The 21,479-nt window shown below is 48.0% G+C and overlaps 1 protein-coding gene and 1 long non-coding RNA gene across 2 annotated transcripts in view; one reads left to right on the forward strand and one right to left on the reverse strand.

The window, feature by feature from the left end:
• The window catches only part of LOC134945538 (uncharacterized), a 71,481-nt gene extending 65,011 nt beyond the window's left edge, over positions 1-6,470 (reverse strand). Inside the window, exon 1 of the long non-coding RNA XR_010182125.1 lies at positions 6,367-6,470. This is a non-coding gene — a long non-coding RNA (uncharacterized LOC134945538). The remainder of the gene's footprint in view (positions 1-6,366) is intronic.
• NHERF2 (NHERF family PDZ scaffold protein 2) overlaps positions 1-21,479 on the forward strand; it is a 150,360-nt gene that overhangs the window by 112,208 nt on the left and 16,673 nt on the right. The gene's annotated exons all lie outside the window — the stretch shown is intronic.

Below are 21,479 nucleotides of genomic sequence, written 5' to 3' on the forward strand. Positions count from 1 at the left end.
TCCTATAGCAGCCAATCAGATTCTACTTAAGATTTATCTAGCACCTTCTAAAAGGTAGTAGCCAGAAGCACTTTTGAAAACCTGCACTTTAGTAAAATACCCCTATGTCTCTGTAGCTGTTGAGTACCTAGCACTCATACCCCTTTTCCACTAGCGTAGCACGGGTCGCAGCCGGGTCGCCTGACACGGCTGCGACCCGTGCTACAGCCCCCTGCAGACCGTTCACCAACCCGGCAATTGCCGGGTTGGTGACGCGCTAGTGACACGGCAGGGCCGGGTTGAACACCTAGCTACCAGGGTAGGATTCCCGGATCACTTGATCCGGGAATTTGCCGGGGGTCCCGTTTCCACTAGGGAAAAACGGGTAAATGCGCGCCCCCGCGCATTTACCCGTGTTTAAAAAAGCTAGTGGAAAGGGGGTATTAGCTAACCTGTGAACTGTGATAAAACTTAGTTTTGTATTGTCTGTAGACTTGTGATGTCATCATTGGGGTCCCCTGGCAGCAAAATACCAAGGTTTTCTATTCTATGCCAATATTATAGGGAAGTGGTATGGAAGGTAGATGGTGTCTAGGTCAACCACTATTGGTCGACAGGGTTTCTAGGTCGACGGGTCAAAAGGTCGACATGAGTTTTTATGTTTTTTTGGTGTCGTTTTCTTTGTACAGTGACTGGGAACCCCAATTAATGTACCGTGTCCCCTTTCATGGCTCGCGAACTTCGGGCAAGGTATCTTGCTCCATTACCGCTTCGCTCGGGCACAGATTACCGTTCCAATCATAGTCCACGTGGATTAAGTATGAAAAGGTTTAAAAAAAGAAAAAAATCGTGGAAAACTCATGTCAACCTAGAAACCCTGTCGACTTAGTTACTGTCGCCCAATAGTGGTCGACCTAGATAGTGTCGACCTAGAGACCGGATCCCTATTATAGCATGTACTTGGATTTCATGTGATCATTTTCAGTGGCGAGTTTATCTAATCCAGGTGCTTTTTGCACACTCAAGCATCTGTAGGAAACCAGTGCAAACACGGGAGAATGTATAAATGCAACGCTCCTGTGAAAATGTTCTCTCTGTCTGTAATTGTTACCTGTAGCTCTATAATATCAGGCAGGTTGTATTAAAGGTGCCCTTGATTATATCTTCTAGCTGTTAACATTCTACTTCTCCTGTGTACTTCTATGTTCCCAGTACGGGAGTATGAGAGAGGGGATAGAACAGTGTGTAGCCAGATTAGTGGAATGCTCACAGCAGCACAGTGTGTTTCAGAAGACAAAGAGTGCAGATCATATGAGAGACTGTAGCATATACATTTGTATGTTACGGAAGATGGGGCTGCAGATGTTGGGTTTATTGACATGATGCGAAGAGGGGAATGGAGGCAGCAGGAAGCCGGAGACTGAGAGTTATATAGAGGGGATGAGCAGGTTCTCCAGCAGCACAAAGTACAGTGCATCCGGAAAGTATTCACAGGAGTTCACTCTTTCCACATTTTGTTATGTTACAACCTAATTCCAAAATGTAATAAATTCATTTTTCCCTCAAGGTTCTACACACAATACCCCATAATGACAACGTAAAAAAAAGTTTTTTTGTTGGAGATTTTTGCAAATGTATTAAAAATAAAAAACTAAGAAATCACATGTATATAAGTATTCACAGTCTTTGCCTTGAAGCTCAAAATTGAGCTCAGGTGCATCTGTTTCCACTGATCATGCTACAGCTTAATTGGAGTCTACCTGTGGTAAATTCAGTTGATTTGACATGATTTGGAAAGACACACACCTGTCTATATAAGGTCCCACACTTGACAGTGCATGTCTGAGCACAAACCAAGCATGAAGTCAAAGAATTGTCTGTAGACCTCCGAGACAGGATTGTCTCGAGGCACAAATCTGGGGAAGGGCACAGAAAAATATCTGCTGCTTTGAAGGTCCCAATGAGTACAGTGGCCTTCATCATCCGTAAATGGAAGAAGTTCGGAACCACCAGGGCTCTTCCTAGAGCTGGCCGGCCGTCTAAACTGAGCGATCGTGGGAGAAGGACCCTTGTCAGGGAGGTGACCAAAAACCCGATGGTCACTCTATCAGAGCTACAGCATTCCTCTGTTTAGAGAGGACAACCATCTCTGCAGCAATCCACCAATCAGGCCTGTATGGTAGAGTGGCCAGACGGAAGCCATTCCTTAGTAAAAAGCACATGGCAGCCCGCCTGGAGTTTGCCAAAATGCACCTGAAGGACTCTCAGACCATGAGAAACAAAAGTCTTTGGTCTGATGAGAAAAAGTTTGAACTCTTTGGCATGAATGCCAGACGTCATGTTTGGAGGAAACCAGGCACCGCTCATCACTAGGCCAATACCATCCCTACAGTGAAGCATGGTGGTGGTAGCATCATGCTGTGGTGATGTTTTTCAGCAGCAGGAACTGGGAGACTGGTCAGTATAGAGGGAAAGATGAATGCAGCAATGTACAGAGACATCCTGGTTGAAAACCTGCTCCAGAGCGCTTTTGACCTCAGAATGGGGCGACGGTTCATCTTTCAGCAGGACAACGACCCTAAGCACACAGCCAAGTTATCAAAGAAGTGGCTTCAGGACAACACTGTGAATGTCCTTGAGTGGCCCAGCCAGACCCCAGACTTGAAGCCGATTGAACATCTCTGGAGAGATCTGAAAATGGCACCAACGCTTCCCATCCAACCTGATGGAGCTTGAGAGGTGCTGCAAAGAGGAATGGGCGAAACTGCCCAAAGATAAGTGTGCCAAGCTTGTGGCATTATATTCGAAAAGACTTGAAGCTGTAATTGCTGCCAAAGGTGCATCAACAAAGTATTGAGCAAAGGCTGTAAATACTTATGTACATGTGATTTCTTAGATTTTTTATTTTTAATACATTTGCAAAAATCTCAAAAAAACTTTTTTCACATTGTCATTATGGGGTATTGGTGGTCATTCCGAGTTGTTCGCTCGGTAATTTTCTTCGCATCGCAGCGATTTTCGGCTAATTGCGCATGCGCAATGTTCGCACTGCGACTGCGCCAAGTAAATTTGCTATGCAGTTAGGAATTTTACTCACGGCATTACAAGGTTTTTTCTTTGTTCTGGTGATCGTAATGTGATTGACAGGAAGTGGGTGTTTCTGGGCGGAAACTGGCCGTTTTATGGGTGTGTGTGAAAAAACGCTGCCGTTTCTGGGAAAAACGCGGGAGTGGCTGGAGAAACGGGGGAGTGTCTGGGCGAACGCTGGGTGTGTTTGTGACGTCAAACCAGGAACGAAACTGACTGAACTGATCGCAGTGGCAGAGTAAGTCTGGAGCTACTCAGAAACTGCTAAGAAGTGTCTATTCGCAATTCTGCTAATCTTTCGTTCGCAATTTTACTATGCTAAGATTCACTCCCAGTAGGCGGCGGCTTAGCGTGTGCAAAGCTGCTAAAAGCAGCTTGCGAGCGAACAATTCGGAATGAGGGCCATTGTGTGTAGCATTTGGAGGGAAAAATGAATTTATTCCATTTTGGAATAAGGCTGTAACAACAAAATGTGGAAAAAGTCAAGCGCTGTGAATACTTTCCGGATGCACTGTATATCAGGAGATGAGGGATGTGTCAGTGAGGTTAGGGCTGCATGTGACAGGGGCAGTGGTATGATGTGAGGAGGGGAATGGAGGCAGCAGGAAGCCACAGGCTGAGAGTTATACAGTGGAAGGAACAGGTACCCCAGCAGCACAGAGTATATCAGGAGATGGGTAGTGTGTTATACCCCTTTTCAACCAAAGTCCCGTGTCCAACCCAGGATTTAGAACGTGGTTCCAATCCGAGTCAGATCTGGGACAGACCCGATTCCCACTATGGCTCTGACCCCGGTTATTCCCAGTTCGCCGCCATTTACACTGCACAAGGGTTGGATGACCCGAGTTACCCGTTTACACAGCAGCTCACCTGAGTTCAACCGGGTCCATCTCTGTGTTGGATTCCTGGGTCACAGGACCCAGTTATTTTTTTTTTAGTGAGTTGTTTCCACTGAGCAGCGGCCTCGGTTATCACAGCAATAACCCAGGTTTTAGCGACAGTGGAAAAGTGGTATTCATGAGGAGGAGAATACATCAGCTCTTGCCAGAATGCTGAGATACACACTAAACAATCATTGTCCCTATCAGAACGGTATGTCTGGTCAGAGCTTAGACAGTTACCTGTTGTGCCTCTGTACACATTGTATATATATGTATTCTGTACTGCATAAAGTTGTACATAGTTCTCTGCTGGCACAATTGTGTATAGTGTCTGCATAATCCCAAATGAGTACAGAAACGTGGATGGTCTCAAAATGAATTTGCTGATTTTCCATGAGCGCCGTCCATTTTGCACGTTCACACACCCCCAGAGCAGACAGCTCTGACAAGCTGCAGGCGCAGCTCACGGGCAGAGTGTGTGCCAAGGGACTGTTTAGATATTCTGTGGGAGTGCGGTGCTGGGAATGTCCCCCCCCCCCCCCCCCCCCCCCCCCCCCGATGGGTTCTGCATTCCAGAAAATGTCTATTAAGTGTTCAGCATTCTGCAATACTTCTGTGTTAAATTAGACAGTATCCAAATCGATTCCAATGAAACTTAACACCTCACTAGAAAACCATTTCCATCCGGTTTTATACATTTAGCCTGTTTTTTTTTATTTTTTATTATTATGTTTTGTAAAACATTTCAAGTTACTAAGTACATGGAGCCTACTGTGTGTACGTCGTACAGCATTTCTGCATGTATTGGTGGGAATGAGAGCTGCAATATAGATCTCTCTCTTCAGGTTTCGCTCTTGAATATTATCCATAGGCAGCAATCAAACCGCATTACCCAGTGGCTAATTGTCATGAAATAGGACCAGCGTAATAGCCAGGCATGGAACAGAAGTGAATCTTGAACACACCTCTTGTCAGATTGGGGATTGTGGGCATACAAGATAACCATTTGGATACCACACACCATTAATGACCCAGTTTTGCTGCAATCGGTAAAATCAACATGGGTGCTACTAGCCAATTGGATTGCAATGGAGATTGGCAGCAAGTTTCACCCTTCTATATACAATTGCTCAGATGACCTTGTGTGTGTTAGTGAGGGCTCGTTTGTGTTAGTGGGGGTTATTGGACACAATTTATCTTCCATTCTACTGGACCAAAAACAATTTATTTACATAGAATGTGACGGCAGATAAGAACCACTTGGCCCATCTAGTCTGCTCATGCACACACTTACACACTAGGATTACATTTTTGGTTGGGAGACAATTATCTTACCAGTATATGTATGGATTGTGGGAGGAAACCAAAGTATCCGGAGGAAACCCCCTTCCCCAGCACAGGGAGAATATACAAACTCTACACAGTTAGGGCTTTGGTGGCAATCAAAGCCATGACCTTAGTGCTGTGAGGCTTTAATGCTAACCATTACACCATCCGTACAGGATCTGATTAGGTTCACGGCGATCGGGATCCTGGAATCCCGACACGCAACAGAATGCAGGCACCAAAATTCCAACAGGGATCACAATTCCGGTGTGGGAATCCCGACACCCAGGATCCAGATCGCTACACTGACCGGCCACCAGAGAGGTAAGCCGTGGGGCGGGGGGTGAGGTTTAGGCTGCGGGGAGGAGGGTTAGGTTGCGGGGAGAGGGGGTTAGGGTTAGGCACTCCCAGGGAGGGTTAGGGGTAGGCTGCAAACAAGGAGGATTAGGAGGCCGTTGGGGGAAGGTAAATCGGGAATTTAAAAATCGAGACACCACGGTTGGTATACTGACCGCCTGTATCCCCTCAGCCAGGATATCCATCCCAACCCATCCGTACAGCCCAGATGGAGGGATGAAGCTGTGATTGATCAATTTGATAAATACCTAAAGAATCTCATACTACAGGCCACTTTTGCAGGGTCAAGGAAAGTCTGTGAGGTGATGCTCATTATCTGTTGTGCCCAAACACCCATACCTATCAGATAAGAAGCTTGTGTCCGGCCAAATTGGGCATAATAGCCAAACGGGCATCTTTATCCACAGTAGCCTCTCTTTTATCTCTAGTGTGATAAGACTAATACTCAGTAACTGCCTGACTTCATCATTTGCTGGGTTTATGAACTTCTTTAATCTCTTCAGGACAATTCTCTGCAAGTCGTCATTGGAGTTGGGGCCTTATCAGTCCCAGCAAGTGATAGCACATAGTAACATACAGCGCTATCAGCTGGCCACGCTGCCACTATCACTTCCAGATTTCATTGATGCCTCTTTGTTTGCATACAAAACAAGGCTGTCTCTTGTACTTTGCACATTCCTGTTGCTAACAGGACTTTCCGCTGACACTCTGCAGAAGTAACGCTGTTTCCACTTACCTCCCTCACAAGTGCAGACAGTGTTTCAGCGATTAACAAACTTTGCTCTACTGTAGCCGTATTCCGGAGATTAGATAAACCAGGAGATCCCCGGGCTGTGGGAGGGAAGCTGATATACTCCTATAGAGCCCGTATTGGTGTTACTATAATTTATATATAGTTATATAGCATAGGCATCATTTGTTGCACTTTAGGATTGGGATTTTTCTTTAAAGCTTTGCATTTAAGCATAATTATGTCCTGGAGCCTCTTGCTAAGGGGGACATTTACTAAGCAGTGATAAGAGTGGAGAAGTGAGCCAGTGGAGAAGTTGCCCATGGCAACCAATCAGCACTGATGTAACGTCTATAATTTGCATACTACAAAATGATACAGAGCTGCTGATTGGTTGATGGGACAACTTCTCCACTGGCTCACTTCTCCGCTCTTATCACTGCTTAGTAAATGTCTTCCTAAGTCACCTGGAGGCACCCACTAATACAGATATCCTGCACTCTGTGTACACAACAGGTGACTCCAGTACTAAGGTGCTGGCTGAAGGGCCGTAACGGGTAAACCTGTGTGACCAGACTGACGTCAGTAGCTTTAAACATGCAATTTTCTCTGAATGGGCAGAAATGAGAAGGGGAGGCTGTCATCCGCACGCAGATGCATACGTTCTACAAAGTTCCTTGCCTTGCATTGTATAGAGTGACCATATTATACCTTTTACCTGGGACGCTCATGGATTACACAGGTTCTGTGGCTGATTAAAACTTGCTGAAATGTAAGCATGAAGTCAGCCAGCCACAGAACCTGTGTAATCCATGAGTGTCCCAGGTAAAAGGGATAATATGGTCACTCTACTCATAGGTTCTCAAACTCTTGCCTCAAAACCCCAAACAGTTCATGTTTTCCAGGTCTCCTCACAGGATCACAAGTGAAATAATTAGCTCCACCAGTGGATCGTTTAAAATGTGTCAGTGAGTAATGAATACACCTGTACTGCTGGGTGACCTCGGCAATCTGACAGCGAGTAATGACTACACCTGTGCACCTGCTGGATGACCTGGAAAACATTGACTGCTTGAGGACTGAGTTTGAGAACCTCTGACTTACCTGGTTTACAATATCCATTATATGAGTTACCAGTGGTTCCCAAACTCATGTGGTAATTCAGGTCTGATCGCAGCAGCAAATTTGTTTGGTAATGGGCAAAACCATGTGCAGGATAGGGGGGCAGATATAACATTTGCAGAGAGAGTTAAGGCCAGAACACACTAGGAGAGATGTGTGCTGAGCAGTCTGTCACAGACCGCTCAGCACACATCTCTCCCCCCCGCTCAGCACAGCGCAATGTGTGCTGAGTGAGGGGGAGGGGGGACGCTCATTTCACCCAGCTGGTGAAATGAGCGATGTGCTAGATTGTACCTGCATGCAGACCAATTTAGCACCGGCGATAGTGACGCGCAGGACCATGCATCGCTATCGTTGGGGGGCATGCTTCTGTGCTGACTAGATTGCTTAGATTTTAAGAACGGACTTCTCCATGTGTACCCCCCTTTAGATTTGGGTGGGTTACATTGTTTCTGTGCAGGGTAAATACTGGCTGCTTTATTTTTACACTGCAATTTAGATTTCAGTTTGAACACACCCCACCCAAATCTAATAGGCCCTACACACTGGGCGATATGACTGAAAGATATGAAGATATGAACGATCTCGTTCATTAATGAACGAGATACCGTTCATATCTTTCAGTGTGGAGGCACCAGAAATGAACGATGCGCGGCCCCGCGCTCGTTCATCGCTGGTGCCCTGTCGTTTGAGCATGCAGGCCAATATGGATGATCTCGTCCATATTTGCCTGCACTGCTATGGAGTCGTCACCCCCCCCCCCCTTCCCTGCCGCCGGGTCAGCCTTATCCGCCGTTGGGCAGATCGGCGGCGGATCGCGCTGTGTGTAGGGCCCTTAACTCTCTGCACGTTACATCTGCGCCCCCTCCCTCCCCCTGCAGTGCACATGGTTTTGCCCAGCTGCTAACAAATTTGCTGCTGCTATCAGGTCTGAATTAGGCCCTCAGTAATCTAGGCACCCTAACAGTCCATGTTTTAAGGATTTTCATGGTTGAGCACATATGCTTAAATCAGATTGACTGAGATACTAATTAAGTCACCTGTGCCCAAACATAGATAGCCTTATACCTGGAGTGTTAGGGTGCCTTGAGAACCTCTGTGTTATACTGTTAGTAATAGGTTGAATTGTTAGCATTAAGTTGTATTACTATTATTAGAAGTTGTATCTTGAACAATTTCTGTTATTATTACTTACCCGATTGTGACCAAGACAGTGAATTCCTGTTTTATGATGCACTAAATATATTTAAAAGTAATTAATAAGTGTGGCCGGAGAGACTAGCCAGCCACACGTGTAATGGCGTCTGCGGCACTGAAGGGGTTAACCCTCGTGCCCAGCGCCATGTTGCGGACTGTTTAAAAGTTTGTTGAATCATGTGTTTTACTTTTAACATGTCATATGTAGTGCTCTGTGCACTATTGCAGGAATGCATGTTTAACTGTATCTATTTTATATTCAAGACAGGCTTGGTGTATATTTAAAGGAAAAATGCAGTTACTATAGATGTCTGAATACACATCTCTTATCCTCTGGAAATAGGAAGTGGCATGCTAATGGCCCTGTTCTATCAGAGAGGTGTGAAGGACAATACCTTTTGATGTGTAAGTTCCTTAGGAGAGATGCTAATCATTGGGTTTATGGGCTTGGATTTGATATACGATCCCTGAATGGAAGATAAAGGAAGGAAGACTGTTTGTTTGTATTGTAGCCATTCCTGTTGTAATCTTAAACACTGGGATTGCCTGGAGATGTGAATGACCAGAAACATCTGTATTTTGAAGATATGTGATAAATTTATCAATAGTGAATGTTAATCTGATACCAAACGTTGTCTGGGTGACAGGAAGGAGGATATTGTTTTATTGCACTTATATCCTTGTAAAATGTAATTTATTGGTATTTTGTAAAATAACCTGATTGGTTGGAGAAGACAGGGAGGGCTTACCCCCCTGTGGTACTGTGTGGAAAACTGACATAAAAAGGAGACCTGCGTGCCTCCAGAGTTGTAGTTGTACCATCTTTATTCTGCTGAAACATCTGATTGTATGCTGTTGCCCCTAGCAATAGGGAAGGGTTCTCTTTAGAACTATTGAGCAAATAAACATCTTTGCCTCAAGAAGACTGCTTCATCTTGTGACCAACAGGGTTAGGCCAAACCTAGCCCCGTCCTCCGGCTGTCCAGGGAAGTACCTAGCGTCTCCAAGCTCCGCCTTCCGCCAGCTACCGGTAGAGGCCTAGCAAGTGGCTAGTGGGGATTCGTCAGCACCACACAGGGGTGGTAAGGCAGTGCGTCGGCACATACAGAGCAGAACCGTGGTTCCAAACGCCACGGCAGGTTAGGAGTTTGGTGGTGGCAGCAAGAACCCGCCCACAGCGCAGTGGGTGGAGTCAGTAACAGGCGGTTACTGACGGTAAGCGGGAATCCCCTATGTGGTCAGGCCTCATGCGGCTTGACCTTCCTTTCTGTGCGCAGTCAACGGGACGCGGCAAGCGGCGAGTGCTTCCGTACGGTACCGTCCTGTCACAGAAATTGGTGGCATAGTGGTGGGATAATCCCAGGCGGCTTTTCATCACCCGATTGGAGAAGCCGAGTTACTCAGGAGAGGAGTGACTGCAGCGCAGGAGAACGCACAAGATGGCGGAATTCGGCGGAATGTCCAAGGAGGATCTGGAGATCGTATGCCAGGGGAAGGGTGTGGATATCCCTTTCAACGCGTCCAGAGGCGTCATGAAGGCGGCGCTCAGGAGCTGGGAGGAGTCTCATCGGGTGGAGGTGGAAAACACTGACGGCGTCAGCATCGCAGAGGACGACCCAACAGTGGACCTTCGCACAGAACCGGTGAGAACCACAAGCCCCGCCCTCTCTCACAACAGCCATGTTTCCCAGCAATCCCTAGCAGGGCCAGGATCCCAACGTCCCAGGGGGGGCGACCCGGATACCCTAGCAGATCGGCTAGCGGAATTGGGGGAAAGGGCAACGGAGCAAGAACGCATGCTTGTCATTCGGATGTGGCATGCGGAGCGGGCACCACAGGCCGTGGTACCCCGGGAGCCGTTGTCAGCTGTTGTACACAGATCAGGACGTATACAGTTTGCCAAGTTTGCAGACAGTGATGGGTACATTGATGGACATTTGCAAGTCTTTGAGAGGACTTGTAAACTACATGAGCTACCCAAGTCAGAGTGGGTGAGACACCTTGTGCCCACTCTGCATGGAGAGGCCTTGGAGGCCTATCGAGGAGTGGCGACGGAGGACTGTGGGAACTACGACGAAGTCGCGAAGGCCCTCCTCCAGCGATTCTTCATCACTCCAGAGTCTTACAGGAAGAGGTTCAGAGACTTGCCCAAGAATCCTAGCAGCACCCATGAGCAGTTCGCCAACCAGCTGCGGCAGTACGTGGTGAAGTGGGTGAAGGATTCGGAAGCCACTACATGGGACGCACTGATCGACCTGATCTGCAGAGAGCAGTTCTACCACAGGTGCGCCCAAGAAGTGAAGGAGTGGGTGCTAGATCGGGAGCCACCCAGCTTAAAAATGGCTGCCCAATTAGCCGACAAATATGTGGCAATTTCGGCCACGGGGGCAGAAGCGCCCCGCCAGCAGCCAGCTCCAACAGACTGTACCACCAAGGGGACCCCCCTCTTCAACTCATCACCCCCAAAGACAAGCATCTTCCAACCCGGGTGCTCTTGGCCAGCAACCGCACCGCAGCGTCCCTGCAACTGATCAGAGATCATCGGTGCCACGACTGGAGAAGAAGTGCTACGGCTGTGGGAAAATCGGACATCTGAGGATGAACTGTCCTGCATCCCAAGCACCCCAGACTCGTGCCCCAAATCCGAGTGCTGGAGCCCGGATCGCTTGTTTGACGAGAGGAGATGAGCCTACAGAGACTGTTCCCCCTCCAGTCAGTCCGATGGAGTGTGGCGAGAGACAGGTGCCCTCTGCGGAGAGAGTCACCTGCATGGCCAAACAGCCCCTACACAACATGTGGAGGCACCTGCAGCCAGTCCACGTGGGACCCCTGCAGGGAGAAGGCCTAAGAGACTCTGGGGCCTCAATCACTGTGGTGAGCCCCCACCTTATAGATCCTGCTGCAGTATTGCAGGGTCGCACTGCCACGGTCACCCTGGCAGAAGGAACAGAAAAAGCGGTTCCCATGGCAAGAGTCTACCTGGACTGGGGAGCTGGACCAGAGTTGCGAGAAGTTGCCATCATGGATGGTCTCCCAACTGATGTGGTCCTAGGAAATGACCTGGGTGGTGGGATCGTCACTACGTTTGTTGGCGCCATTCCCCGGAGTCAAGTTCCAAAACCACCGTTGACATCAGCTACTCCAGCACAGCCCAGCCCAGAGGAAACGACTACAGCTGCTAGACAACTGCCAGCACAGCCAACCACAGCATCAACCAGCCCAGAGGAAAAGATCACAGCGGCTAGATCAGTACATCGACCCCGCATGCCTTTTGCCTCTGGTATGCCTACGTCCCCTAGCAACGCAGAGGATGTCGGTTCCAGCTTGTGTGATCCTGTGGGGGTGCGCAATGATGCTCCTGACCCAAGTGGTTTGCCAACTCCGGCGGTGAGTATGAGAAACCACACTGACTTTTCCATGACTGACCCCTACCAGACTGACCCTAGTAGTCCCCACCTAGATCCCCCTGTAGAGTGTCCCAATTTAGGAGAGATTGAGGGCCACAGGCAGGAGTTTAGGGAGGCTCAACTCTCTGACCCATCCCCGAAAGGCATGAGGCGCCACTCTGGCAGCGGCCTTGACAGGGTTGGGGCGGGGAGGTTGACCTGGCGGGAAGGGTTAAGGTACAGGGTAGCCAGGAAAGTGGGAGGGGATAGACCAGATAGGGAATGTGTCCAACTGGTCCCCTCAGGGAACGTTCCTGCGCAACCGCTGTCGGTTGCCAGCGAAACCCCTTTGGACAGTAACCCGGAGACAGACCGTACCCTGAAGTGCCTGACACAGAGCTTACCCTGGTCTGGAATGTCGGATGACGCCCAGACCAACTGTAAGGCTGGTGCCATGCGTTGGCAGCCGGGGCACTCCAGCGGTTGTGTTGTCTCTGGGCCTCTGCCCATAGGAGAACCCTTGCAGCAAGTTGCTGTGGACATAGCAGGTCCCCTGCCTGTGCGCAGTAGATCGGGGAAGACACGCAGCCTCCCTGTAGTGGATGCCACACAGGATCCAGAGGCTGGTGGTCTGGCCGCCATCACTGTGGCACAGGTAGCGGACGAGGAGGAAGGAGTAGGCCTAGGTGACAGGGTAGGTTTCCCGAGTCATAGGTCGACAGTGGAGGATTGGAGGGCAGGTCTGACAGTTAGGGCAGACAGTTGTCAGAAAGGTATGACGGAGGTGCAGTGCCTGGGGCACCATGTGGGAGGAGACAGGGGTAGGCCCAACCCAGAGGGGGTGGAGGCAACCAGAGGCCGTCCCCGACCCACATCACCCAGACCGGTACTGACCTTAATACCTGTAAGGCCCTACGGACATGTTGTCATTAACTTTAGTCCTGTAGTGAACCCCTTGACAGAGATGGCTAGGAAGGGCATTCCCAAGTCAGTGGACTTTGCACCCGCTTGCGAGTTGGCATTCCAGTCATTGAAGGAGGCTCGGGTACCCGCTCCAGTGCTGATGGCGCACATTCTTGACCAGGACTGTGTGTTACGAACTATTGCGCCACTGCACGGACTGGGAGCAGTACAGAGCCAGAAAGAGCCATATGGGCAGGAGCACCCTGTGGCCTGGTTGAGCAGTATACTGCTATTGTGGGAGCTGGGGTATGCCACAATTGGGACACCTTGGGTGGCACTTGTTTGTAACCGGCCCCCCACCGTGGTGACTTACCACCTACCTGTTAGGTGGCTGCAACCTACCTTGGGGGAATTGGACAGACTTTTGTGGTGGAGCCTTGAACTTGGACTTCAGGTGGACTATTTGAACATTGTGCACCCACGAAGAGAGGCCCACTGCACTATGGATGAACTGTCTAGGCCGGAGCCTACACACCCTAGGTAGCGTCCCCTTCAACACAAGGGACTGCGGGACCAGGACCCAAATCGTTGGGACATGGGTCCCTGGTTGACCCGCTTGAATGGGGGGGAAGGAATGTGGCCGGAGAGACTAGCCAGCCACACGTGTAATGGCGTCTGCGGCACTGAAGGGGTTAACCCTCGTGCCCAGCGCCATGTTGCGGACTGTTTAAAAGTTTGTTGAATCATGTGTTTTACTTTTAACATGTCATATGTAGTGCTCTGTGCACTATTGCAGGAATGCATGTTTAACTGTATCTATTTTATATTCAAGACAGGCTTGGTGTATATTTAAAGGAAAAATGCAGTTACTATAGATGTCTGAATACGCATCTCTTATCCTCTGGAAATAGGAAGTGGCATGCTAATGGCCCTGTTCTATCAGAGAGGTGTGAAGGACAATACCTTTTGATGTGTAAGTTCCTTAGGAGAGATGCTAATCATTGGGTTTATGGGTTTGGATTTGATATACGATCCCTGAATGGAAGATAAAGGAAGGAAGACTGTTTGTTTGTATTGTAGCCATTCCTGTTGTAATCTTAAACACTGGGATTGCCTGGAGATGTGAATGACCAGAAACATCTGTATTTTGAAGATATGTGATAAATTTATCAATAGTGAATGTTAATCTGATACCAAACGTTGTCTGGGTGACAGGAAGGAGGATATTGTTTTATTGCACTTATATCCTTGTAAAATGTAATTTATTGGTATTTTGTAAAATAACCTGATTGGTTGGAGAAGACAGGGAGGGCTTACCCCCCTGTGGTACTGTGTGGAAAACTGACATAAAAAGGAGACCTGCGTGCCTCCAGAGTTGTAGTTGTACCATCTTTATTCTGCTGAAACATCTGATTGTATGCTGTTGCCCCTAGCAATAGGGAAGGGTTCTCTTTAGAACTATTGAGCAAATAAACATCTTTGCCTCAAGAAGACTGCTTCATCTTGTGACCAACAGGGTTAGGCCAAACCTAGCCCCGTCCTCCGGCTGTCCAGGGAAGTACCTAGCGTCTCCAAGCTCCGCCTTCCGCCAGCTACCGGTAGAGGCCTAGCAAGTGGCTAGTGGGGATTCGTCAGCACCACACAGGGGTGGTAAGGCAGTGCGTCGGCACATACAGAGCAGAACCGTGGTTCCAAACGCCACGGCAGGTTAGGAGTTTGGTGGTGGCAGCAAGAACCCGCCCACAGCGCAGTGGGTGGAGTCAGTAACAGGCGGTTACTGACGGTAAGCGGGAATCCCCTATGTGGTCAGGCCTCGTGCGGCTTGACCTTCCTTTCTGTGCGCAGTCAACGGGACGCGGCAAGCGGCGAGTGCTTCCGTACGGTACCGTCCTGTCACAATAAGTAAGGAAGTTAAATTACTGGTTAATTAGTGATTGAATCTGACTGCATATTTACATTTAATCTCATATTGTGGGTGGTTATTATTTTTTAGTAGTTATTTCTGTAGTGCCATCATATTACGTAGGGGATCCGGTCTGAAGATCGACAGTGTCTAGGTCGACAATGTTTAGGTCGACCACTATAGGTCGACAGTCACTAGGTCGACATGGATGGAAGGTCGACAGGGTTTCTAGGTTGACATGTGCTAGGTCGACAGGTCTAAAGGTCGACATGAGTTTTTCTTTTTTTTTTCTTTTTTTTTCTTTTTTCATACTTAACGATCCACGTGGACTACGATTGGAACGGTAAAGTGTGCCGAGCGAAGCGGTAGCGGAGCAAAGGCACCATGCCCGAAGCATGGCGAGCCATGCGAGGGGACGCGGTGCACTAATTTGGGATCCCGGTCACTCTACGAAGAAAACGACACACACAAAAAAAAAAAACTCCTCATGTCGACCTTTAGACCTGTCGACCTAGCACATGTCAACCTAGAAACCCTGTCGACCTAGTGACTGTCGACCTATAGTGGTCGACCTAAACATTGTCGACCTAGACACTGTCGATTTGATGAACCACACCCATTACGTAGTGCCGTACGAAGATTATTTAATTGTTCACATTCGTTCTTGGATCTTACAGTTTAAATTATTTATCCGTTGCCTTTGCCTAAGTGTATTATACCCCTTTTCCACTTAAAACCCAGGTTATTGTCGTTATAAACTGTGTCACTGCTCAATAGAAAAGGGTTATTCCGGGTCCAGTGACCCGGGAATCCAACCCAGCTATCTTGCAAGGTTGTTCCCGGGAAGGACCCGGATTAACCCCTTAAGTGGCCGGTTTCTGGAATTTGGCTACACCTCCCAGGGCAGGTTTTTATTTTATTTTTACCTGCGCGTTGCCAGGGGTTTCACACGCTGTGTCATGCTTTTTGCCAGGGGTTTTATGCTCTGGGATCCATGCTTGTTGCCTTAGGGAATGCTCGTTGCCTAGGGGTAGCTAGGAATGGCCATCGACCATCGATGGTCTATGACCGTTGTCGAATACTTTTACCATTGATGGGGGAGAACCAGATGTTTTCCCGCCATCGATGGTTCAGTGCTACCCAATTTTTTATCTCTCAAAGTGTCATGGCACGGAGCTTAGCTCCGCACCCTGACACCCACTAAGCCATGACCCCTGGTTCGCATTTGTAATGTAAAGCAGGGATGACCATCGATGGGTAAAACCACCGATGGATCCATTCCAGATGTTATCAGTCGATGGTCACCATCAATGGGTAACCCGCCGATGGCCATCCCTAGGAGTAGCATTTGCTGGCTGGCACTAGCCCGCCAGCACTATAATCCTTCCCCCCCTCCCTTGTACTCTGCTCGGCTGGCGGAGTTTTGCGGAATGATGCGATCGCGTCATGACATCACGACGCGATCGTGTCATCCACCAGGCCTGCCAAGCGGAGTGCAAGGAGGGGGAGCAGTGGCATGCCCCAGAAAATTTCCGGGGTTGCCAGTCTGCACAGCGCAGCTGGCCCCGGAAATTTTCCGACCATGCCACTGAAGAGGTTAAGGGGCAGTGTAAACGGGTAAGCAGATTCACGTGGGGACGCTGCTTCCTGCAGCGCTGATGCACATCCAGGGGAGGAGCCAGTGATGTCAGGGGGCAGAGTCGTAGTCTCTACTGATGCTAAGAAACTCTGGCCCAACAGCTCATATTTTCCAGGTCGCCTAGCAGGTGCACAGGTGTAGTCATTACTCACTGACACATTTTAAAAGATCCACAAGTGGAGCCATTGATTTCACTTGCGCTTCTGTGAGGAGACCTGGAAAACATGATATGTTGGAGTCCTTGAGGACTGAGTTTGGGAACCACTGTTCTAGAAGATAATAGCTAGAATCTGATTGGTTGATATGGGCAATAACTCCACTTCTAAAAGCCCTCACTTTCGTAAATATCCCCCTTAGTATCTACTACCATAGGCGTGCGCACGGGGGGTGCCTGGTGCGCACAGGCACCCCCTAATGTGCGGCACCCCTCACAGACGTCGGCAGCTGCAAGTGATCAGCGAGCGTGCCAATCTATTCCTGTGTTCCCCCGGCCGCCCTCCCACCCACTCGCTACCGTCAACTCTCCCTCACTATGCCACCTGGTCAGCAGGCCCGGCGACAGGAGGACAGATGTGGCGCTGCACTCTCAGTCTCTATACAGGAGGAACCGACGCGACCTATAAACAAGCCATCCAGGAAGGAGGGAGGTGTTGTCTATATGAAGTGGCCGGAGCTGAGAAGCGCTCAGCGGTGAGCCACACAGAACTAATGTATTATATATGTACTTTATAATGTGTATTATATAAAGTGTTTGTGGAGCATTAATTGCCACATAATGTGTTTGGGGGCACTTTGATGCGTATAATGTGTTTGGGTGTGCTGTGTGGCATATAATGTGTTTGGGGCGCGCTGTGTGGCATATAATGTGTTTGGAGGGTGCTGTGTGGCACATAATGTGTTTGGAGGCGCTGTGTGGCATGTAATGTGTCTGGAGGGTGCTGTGTGGCATATAATGTGTTTGGGGCGCGCTGTGTGGCATATAATGTGTTTGGGGCGCGCTGTGTGGCATATAATGTGTTTGGAGGGTGCTGTGTGGCACAATGTGTTTGGGGGGCGCTGTGTGGCACATAATGTGTTTGGAGGCGCTGTGTGGCATATAATGTGTCTGGAGGGTGCTGTGTGGCACATAATGTGTTTGGAGGCGCTGTGTGGCATGTAATGCGTCTGGAGGGTGCTGTGTGGCATATAATGTGTTTGGGGCGCGCTGTGTGGCATATAATGTGTTTGGGGCGCGCTGTGTGGCATATAATGTGTTTGGAGGGTGCTGTGTGGCACAATGTGTTTGGGGGGCGCTGTGTGGCACATAATGTGTTTGGAGGCGCTGTGTGGCATATAATGTGTCTGGAGGGTGCTGTGTGGCACATAATGTGTTTGGAGGCGCTGTGTGGCATGTAATGTGTCTGGAGGGTGCTGTGTGGCATATAATGTGTTTGGGGCGCGCTGTGTGGCATATAATGTGTTTGGGGCGCGCTGTGTGGCATATAATGTGTTTGGAGGGTGCTGTGTGGCACAATGTGTTTGGGGGGCGCTGTGTGGCACATAATGTGTTTGGAGGCGCTGTGTGGCACATAATGTGTCTGGAGGGTGCTGTGTGGCACATAATGTGTTTGGGGGGTGCTGTGTGGCATATAATGTGTTTGGAGGATGCTGTGTGGCACATAATGTGTTTGGGGGGCGCTGTGTGGCACATAATGTGTTTGGGGGGTGCTGTGTGGCATATAATGTGTTTGGAGGATACTGTGTGGCACATAATGTGTTTGGGGGGCGCTGTGTGGCACATAACGTGTAGTTGACACACTGTATGAGTTACAGCGTGAATAATCTGAGCATGTTTTCTTTGGTGCTATAGTATTCACATGTATCTGCAAGGAAGGGATGGGATCCCCAAAACGATGTGTGTATAGGGCTCTAAGATTTCTGTTGCCGGTCCTGACAGTCAGTACTGTATTACTGGCTGACGGATGGCCAGACGCCCGGGTTAATCATGGGTGCATGTAAACCTCTTGGCTCCACCTCTAACTGCGCAATGTGAAGTAATGCTGTCACACCTTGCGTCCTCCCGTCCACCCACGCTCTCACTCCACGTGTGCCACACCAACGCCACTGTGGAGGAGCAGCATACAGCGTTCCTCCTAGGACGGAGCCAGAGGAGGACAAATTCAATCAAATTCATTGACTTAATGAATCAGCCAGCAGTTGTTCAACAGTAGTGACAGCTCATACTGTGTGGTGTAACGTGAATTTCGGCTCATACTGTGTAGCATGTGAATTTCGGCTCATACCATGTGGCGCAATGTTAATTTCGACTCATACTGTGTGGAATAATGTGAATTTTACTCATACTGTGTGGCATAATGTGAATTTTGGCTCATAATGTGTTTCGTAATGGGAATTTGACTCATACTATATGGCGTAATGTGAATTTCGGCTCATACTGTGTGGTGTAATGTGAATTTCGGCTCATACCGTGTGGCGTATTGTGAATTTCGGCTCATACCATGTGGTGTAATGTGAATTTCGGCTCATACTGTGTGGCGTATTGTGAATTTCGGCTCATACCGTGTGGCGTATTGTGAATTTCGGCTCATACCATGTGGTGTAATGTGAATTTCGGCTCATATTGTGTAGCGTATTGTGAATTTCGGCTCATACTGTGTGGCGTATTGTGAATTTCGGCTCATACTGTGTGGCGTATTGTGAATTTCGGCTCATACTGTGTGGCGTATTGTGAATTTCGGCTCATACCGTGTGGTGTAATGTGAATTTCGACTCGTACTGTGTGGCGTAATGTGAATTTTGCACCTAGGCCCACCACTCTCTAGTTCCGCCACTGGGTCAGGGATAAGTTGAGAAAGTGTAAGCAGCAGCTAGGACTCAGGATTATGCCATATTGGCAGGCAGTACCAGCTGGTGGTCGCACCATTATGTTTCATTTTATATCTCTGGGGTGTATTTTCTCTACTTTATTATTAGGAGCTAGGTAGAAATTAGATTAAGCTATGTGATTTTACTGAGAGAATGTAAAATAGTGCTAGACATGTCCCTGGGTGGTGCTAGATATGCCCAAAGGGCGGTGCTAGACATGCCCCAAAAAGGCGGTGCTACACACGCCCTTCCAGCGGTGCACCCCCTAATAATATTAGCTGCGCACGCCTATGTCTATTACCATTAGAGTAAATTAATGGGAACCATCCTGAATAGATGACATGCGTTCTCCTAGTTTACCCGTAACACGGGAGGCAGCCTGTGTTTTGAGATGAAAGAGAAAGTGAAAGTGGCAGTGCCTGCGGCTTAATGAAGCATATATAGGGTTAATGTTATGTGACAGTGATGCAGGAACTGCAGCCGGAGCACTGAACATTAGAATTCAAGATGCAAACTTGATAATTTGAAATGCAAATCTGTGTTTTATTAGCACACAGAACCCTGGCCAGGCGCCGGTGTGTACATACATCTGTGACGGTGAAAGGGATTATATATTATTACAGTAGCAGTTACATCAGCAGGAAATGTATTTTATAGTCCTATGTTGCATTATCGCTCCATAGAATGAGATGGCTATGTTCTATAAAACCTTATTACCGAGTTACTGTATTGCAGGGTGCACTTACGAGCACATAGCAACAAGTCCGATTATAACTGCACAGTTTAGGAAATGTGAACTAACAACTGATTAGTTGCCAGTGGCAACAGTACATTCGTGGCATAGGTATAAAGTTATTAATTAAGCCGCTTTCACTTCAGCATCAGATGTACATTTTCTGGGGGATTTATCAAAGCTTGGCAAGGGATAAAATGCAATCCAATCAGCTGCTGCCATTTTTCAAACACAGAGTAAAATGACAGGAGCTGATTGGTTGGTACTGTATCTCTCTCCACTTTATCTCTCTCCAAAGTTTTAGAAGTCTCCCGCTTTGTATTCAAAATCAGTTGTCTGCTAGAAATAAAATTATTTTTTTTACGTTCAAATATATGCTAGGCTACTCCTTCTAATGTAAATGTAACGTAAAAAACCCAACAACTGAATAGACACACTTGGAGCAAGAACCCAACCCAGACATAATACACAATCTTAATATTACAATGTACTGGTTGCCTGGATACAGAGGTGGCAGCCATTTTGTTGCCTTTCAGTCAGTCTGATTGCAGCCATGCTTCCTGCATTTAAATAAACATATATGTAGTACATAGCGTGTAAATGTAAAGTGCAACAGCTAATTTATAGAAACATGGCTTAGGGTTAGTCACCAGAGGGGTTGGTTAGCTGTAGTCAAAATGTCAACTGTTAAATCGTCGACATGAACTTAGGTCAACAGGATCAAAAGGTCGACATGCAGATGACTGACACAAAAAAGGTTGACACGTGTTTTGTTTTCTTTTTTTGTTTTTTTTTAACCCTAATCCTAGCCATAACCCTCCCACTAGTGCCTAAGCCTAACCATCCCCTTCTGCAGCCTGACCCTCCCCTTAGTGCCTAACCCTGTCTTCATCCGCAGCCTAGCCTTAATCCTCACCCAAGTACCTAACCGTCTGGACACCGCCTGTCCATACTGCTAAATTGTACAATAAAATGTACTTCTTTTTTTTTTTTTACTACCTTCTTCTCTAGCCTCTGCCAGCTGATATTTATTGCATTGATTATTATTTTATTTTTATTGTTTTAATTTTTTTATTGAATTTATCATAATTAAACGGAGTGGACATGCAGTGATAGGAGTCGTATTGTCCAGCTTCTGCCGAGAGAGTATCACGGTGATCGGCTCAGTGATAAAGTGCTCCTGGAAATGATGTCATATTATTCCTGGCTGTGTTGCATGACCATGGCCCTCATTCCGAGTTGATCGGTCGCAAGGCGAATTTAGCAGAGTTACACACGCTAAGCCGCCGCCTACTGGGAGTGTATCTTAGCTTCTTAAAATTGCGACCGATGTATTCGCAATATTGCGATTACTAACTACTTAGCAGTTTC

Source organism: Pseudophryne corroboree, chromosome 7 (genome assembly GCF_028390025.1).
Source record: "Pseudophryne corroboree isolate aPseCor3 chromosome 7, aPseCor3.hap2, whole genome shotgun sequence".
NCBI lineage: Eukaryota > Metazoa > Chordata > Amphibia > Anura > Myobatrachidae > Pseudophryne > Pseudophryne corroboree.